Source organism: Bufo gargarizans, chromosome 1 (genome assembly GCF_014858855.1).
Source record: "Bufo gargarizans isolate SCDJY-AF-19 chromosome 1, ASM1485885v1, whole genome shotgun sequence".
In the NCBI taxonomy this organism is placed as follows: Eukaryota; Metazoa; Chordata; class Amphibia; order Anura; family Bufonidae; genus Bufo; species Bufo gargarizans.
In genome coordinates, this window is record NC_058080.1 from 579,295,723 (window position 1) to 579,301,722 (window position 6,000).

Genomic DNA, 6,000 nt, shown 5'->3' on the forward strand with positions numbered 1-6,000 from the left:
GACATTTATGCTTAAAGGGGTAAAAGGGTTTGTCTCACTTCAGTAAATGGCATTTATCATGCAGTTGATACAAGGCACTTACTAATGTATTGTGATACTCCATATTGCCTCCTTTCCATCACATTATATATACACAGCACGTATCCGTGGTTATTACGACCGTGTAATCCAGCAGTGGTGGCCGTGCTTACACACTATAGGGATAGGGGAAAGCTGGAAGCGCGCATACGCCAACACCTTTCCCTATAGTGTGCAAGCACGGCCACCAATGCTGGATTGTAGAGTGGTCAAAACCACGGATACGTGCTGTGTGTAATGTGATGGAAAGGAAGCATTATGGATAATAACAATACATTAGTAAGTGCCTTGTATTAACTTTCTCTACATGATAAATGCCAATTGCTGAAGTGAGACAATCCCTTCAAGTGTGCTACACCTAATAGGGTTAGGCATAAATGTCTTGGTGTGTGCATTGCGTGTTTCCTATGTGTGATTGGTGTGTGCTATATATGTTCTATGTGTCAGTGGTGTATGTGCTGTATGTGACATATGCATCAGTGGCATGTGAGCCATGTACAAGTGTCTCGTATCCCAGGTGTCCAATGAGTGATTGGTGTGCGCTGCATGTGTCTTGTTTCTGACTGACTATCCATATATGTGTAAATTCTGCCACATGTATGTTTGTGCATTATGCTGCGAGTGTCTGCCATCATACTTCATCTTTAATATTTCTGTTATCACTGTACACTCAAGAACATGACCATCGGATGTTTTGCAGTCTGCAAATTGCGGATCCGCAAAACATGGATACCGGGTGTGTGCAGTCCACATTGTGCGGAACAGAACAGCCGGCCTCTAATAGAACAGTCCTGTCCTTGTCTGTAACATGGACAATAATAGGACATGTCCTATCATTTTGCAGAACGGCCATGCGGACATACAGACACAGAATGCACACGGAGTCTTTTTTTTTTTTTTGCGGCCCCATTAAAGTGAACGGTACAGACATGGAAAAAAAATGTTAGTGTGCAAAAGCCCTAAAGTGGCCCCCCAGAATCAGTTACACTGGTGGGCCCTAGGTACCCCAGTCCGACACTGCTCAGCGCACGTCCTCCTTCACCTGCTGTGGACGCATCTCCCCTCCTAAGCCCCCTGCTCCCTATCCTAATCAGAGCCCACTGGAGGAGGAGGACAGGAAATGGTCACCACAGAGGGGCAGCACTGTGGTGTATGGTTCTGCCGGGACGGTTTTTGCCCCACGGTATTGCTATCGCCACCTACTTCTGTTGCCCCGCCTTCTGTCAATTTGGACCCGCCTACAACATGGGGCCACTTTTAGTTTTTTCCAGGGCCACTTTCTATTCTCAGTCTGCTAGAAATGTACATGGAAGCCCCGGAGACCAGCGCCGCAGCTTTCTACAGTGACAATATTCCAGCATTTGGGGCGAGTGTGACCCACAGCCATGAAGGAGGTCAGGCCTGTCATGTGGCCTCTGACAGCTCTGTTGTGGTGCCTGCACTGGCACAGCATGCAGCAGAAATACCTCACAAGTAAACTGCTCCCTTCTCCACAGGGTGCACAGCTCTGGCCCCTGGAGGTGTACAGTGCGGCACGGAGGGCTTTATGGCGCCTTCCTCGGCAGCAGCGCCGCACGGTATGTGTGCGCACTTCAGCATGGCCGCCTAGAGCACAGGGCATGCCCTCAGCGTGAACCGCAGGAGACTAGGAGTCCGTCCGTGTCCTGGACGCTGAGGGTTGTAGTTATACACACACACACACACACACAAGGTGACAGGCCGCAGCAGCAGTTGTGTCACACACCACCCCGTGCGCTCCGAAAGGGTTAAGTCGCCCGCGTTACCTGCAGAATGCTCTTCTCTTTCGATTCCCCATGTTGTCTCAAGCCATAATTCCCACAGACCAGCGAAGCAGCCGCAGCAGCAGTCCCTGCCGCTAGACGCCGAGCCTGTCCGCCGCAGACGGTACCGGGCAGGCTTCTATGTCAGAAGGAGGGAGATCCCGGAGGGTTCAGGGAGTCGCTGCTGCTGGCTGCACGAGCCGTGCTTGTTCCCATGCTGAGACTAGTGATGCGTTATGTAAAAGCCGCTGCCGCAGGATGTGGCATCTCCTCAGTCCGTCCTGCAGTGTCCTCTGCGTGCGAGCGGGGTCACAAGTCAGGGCTGTCACCCACACGGCGGGCAGAGCTGCTCCTCCCAGTGGCAGGGGGTGAACCCGGGGCTACATGTAGTGAGGGGATCCCTGCAGCCGCGGCTGACATGACCAGCAGGGGGCGGAGCGCGGACTGCACACCAGCCCCTTACCGGCCGTCACAGGGGCAAGGAGATCGAGGCAGGCCGTATTCCTGGAGAGTTCAATGCGTTCTAATGACAGATCCGCTCCTTTTAGGGTATGTTCACCTGGAGTTTTTCCCCCCCAAAAAACACTTGTTACACTGCACTGGATGTTCATTCTTGGTGCGGATTCCACATCCAAACACAGGATCAAAAACTGCATCCCAAAAATCCACAAGGAATCCTGAAGTGGAGTCCGCATCAGGTTTTTTAGTTTTTTTTTCAGCACCCAAAAACTATATGTGAACATGAGATTACAGATGCCATAATAAGCAACTAAATACAAAAAAACAAACACACAAATACCAAAAGTCGGAAATAATAATAATATTGATGATCTATCCGCAGGATAGGTTATCAATATCAGATCGGCATTTGTCACTTTTTATTTTTTTAACCGGACTGTGCAGGATACAAGAACGTGGTGTGCTGCGTTTCTGTCTTTTTTTTTTCTTTCTAATGTATACATCAAACTGGGGCATAAAACGTGATCTCAAGATCTAGTCTGCTCACCTTGACCATCTAGTGGGCAATCATCCCGCTAGGAAGTACTGCGACAAAATGGGAGGGTGCTTCTCATGTACGCTTTGGGGATTTATTTATTTTTTCTGTGCAGAAATTGACCTGCTGTGCAGATTTCAAAATCCACAGAATGTCAATTATGTTTGCGGTTTTAGCTGTGGATTTCACCCTTTTCCAATGAAGGGCGAGATCTGGGGCAAAAACCGCATCTAATCCGCGCCCAAACTTCTGTTAGAAATTCTACAACATAAATCATTACTTTACTCACCAAACGTAGCGCCTTCTTGTGATATTTAACGCCTTTCCTCGCTGCCTCCAAGAGATTGCTATTGGCCATTACAGGAGGAGGTATAAGAGGCGGAAACTACAACTATTATGTGATATCAGAGGAAATTACAGGGAGGGCAAATAAGAGGAGAGAACTAGAACTCTCAGCATGTCCAGGCTGTTACTATATGATATCAGAGGGCATTACAGGAAGAGATATGGAGAACTACAACTCCCAGTCTGTCCTGGGTGTTATGTGATATTAGAGGACATTACAGGGAGGAGGAATAAGAGGAGAGAACTACCACTCCTAGCGTGTCCATGCTATCATGTGATATAAGAGGGAATTACAGGAGGAGAGAACTGCAAGTCCCAGCATTTCCAGACTACTGTGATCTCAGAGGACATAACAAGAGGACGTATGAGGAGAGAACTACAACTCCCAGTATGTCCAGACTATTATATGATATCAGAGGACATTACAAGAGGAGGTATAAGAGGAGAGAACTAGAACTCTCAGCATGTCCAGGCTGTTATTATGTGATATCAGAGGACATTACAGGAGGAGGCGGTATAAGAGGAGGGAACTACAACTCCCAGTATGTCCAGACTATTATTTGATATCAGAGGACATTATAAGAGGAGGGAACTACAACTCCCAGAATGTCCAGGCCTTTATTATGTGATATCAGAGGACATTATAGGGAGAAGGCATAAGAGGAGACGACTAGAACTCCAGGGGTGGGCTGGCCATAGACCCTACAGGGAAATTTCCTGGTCGGGTGAAGCCCAGAGGGCCGCCCAAGCCCTCTTCTTGGCTGCCGTCCGGTACGTAACGATTAATTAATGCTGAGGGCATCAGATGCTAATGCAATCGCTCCACTGAATTCAACTTTATCTCTGTCCTGAGGCGATAGGTTTGAATACTGTGCCGAGGGTGGCAGTATTTTGTGCTGCACTACGGTATTGCTGGTCTCGACTACTTCTATATTTCCTGTCTTCTGTCTATTTGGACCTGCCTACAACATTGGGGACACTTTTAGTTTTTTCTTCCAGGGCCTTTAGGTTCCTAGTCCGCCCTGTACAACTCCCAGCATTTCCCTGGCTCTTACATTGAATCCATACTACTTGACTTTTTTCTTCTCCACACAAAGCTTAGTCCCCTCATGTCACATGGCGTCACAGGTTCTTCATCACCACTTCTACTCTCCACTGCCGAGCTCCGCCCATCCTGCAGTGATCACATGATGGTGATGTCATCACAGGTTCTTCATCACCACTTCTACTCTTCACTGCTGAGCTCCGCCCATCCGGCAGTGATCACATGATGTGGATGTCATCACAGGTTCTTCATCACCACTTCTACTCACCACTGCTGAGCTCCGCCCTTCCTGCAGTGATCACATGATGTGGATGTCATCACAGGTTCTTCATCACCACTTCTACTCTTCACTGCTGAGCTCCGCCCATCCGGCAGTGATCACATGATGTGGATGTCATCACAGGTTCTTCATCACCACTTCTACTCACCACTGCTGAGCTCCGCCCTTCCTGCAGTGATCACATGATGTGGATGTCATCACAGGTTCTTCATCACCACTTCTACTCTGCACTGCTGAGCTCCGCCCATCCGGCAGTGATCACATGATGTGGATGTCATCACAGGTTCTTCATCACCACTTCTACTCACCACTGCTGAGCTCCGCCCTTCCTGCAGTGATCACATGATGTGGATGTCATCACAGGTTCTTCATCACCACTTCTACTCACCACTGCTGAGCTCCGCCCTTCCTGCAGTGATCACATGATGTGGATGTCATCACAGGTTCTTCATCACCACTTCTACTCTTCACTGCTGAGCTCCGCCCATCCTGCAGTGATCACATCATGTGGATGGCATCACAGGTTCTTCATCACCACTTCTACTCTCCACTGCCGAGCTCCGCCCATCCTGCAGTGATCACATGATATGGATGTCATCACAGGTTCTTCATCACCACTTCTACTCTTCACTGCCGAGCTCCGCCCATCCTGCAGTGATCACATGATGGTGATGTCATCACAGGTTCTTCATCACCACTTCTACTCACCACTGCTGAGCTCTGCCCATCCTGCAGTGATCACATGATGTGGATGGCATCACAGGTTCTTCATCACCACTTCTACTCTCCACTGCCAAGCTCCACTTATCCTACAGTGATCACATGATATGGATGTCATCACAGGTTCTTCATCACCACATCTACTCTCCACTGCCGAGCTCCGCCCATCCTGCAGTGATCACATGATGTGGATGGCATCACAGGTTCTTCATCACCACTTCTACTCTCCACTGCCGAGCTCCGCCCATCCTGCAGTGATCACATGATGTGGATGTCCACAGGTACTTCGGATCTTGCTAATGGCTGTTATCAGCCGTTAGCGGAGCACTCTTACTAGTAGCTAGACAGGCATAACGGGACATGCAGTGTGTGAAGAACAGATGAGAGGAGAACAGAGGAGGTCTTGCGAGGATCTGAGATTAAGATGTAAGGAGGGGACTGGTTGTGGACGGCCTTCTATGTGGTTGTAAGTCTTTTAAACTGAATTTGCTGGGCAATGGGGAGCCAGTGAAGAGATTGGCAGAGGGGGGAAGGGGCGAGGAGAAACGAGGGGAGGGGTGGATTAACCAGGCAGTGGAGTTCAGAATAGATTGGAGGGGAGCGAGAGTGCTGGATGGGAGGCCACACAGGAGGATGTTGCAGTAGTCCAGATGGGAGATGATGAGGGCATGCATAGAGATATCTGACTGAATGCCAGAGGTCACATAACACACGTATGGGTCACATGACTGACGCCATCTTTAGTACTTTTTAGATC

At 49.1% G+C, this 6,000-nt stretch overlaps 1 protein-coding gene across 4 annotated transcripts in view; it reads right to left on the minus strand.

The window, feature by feature from the left end:
- Nucleotides 1-2,286, minus strand: part of SH2B3 (SH2B adaptor protein 3) — a 123,849-nt gene extending 121,563 nt beyond the window's left edge. For all 4 annotated transcript variants that reach the window (XM_044290655.1, XM_044290671.1, XM_044290648.1 and 1 more), the window contains exon 1: nt 1,863-2,286. The gene's annotated coding sequence lies outside the window, so the exon portion shown is untranslated. The remainder of the gene's footprint in view (nt 1-1,862) is intronic.
- Between the last annotated feature and the right edge of the window lie 3,714 nt (nt 2,287-6,000).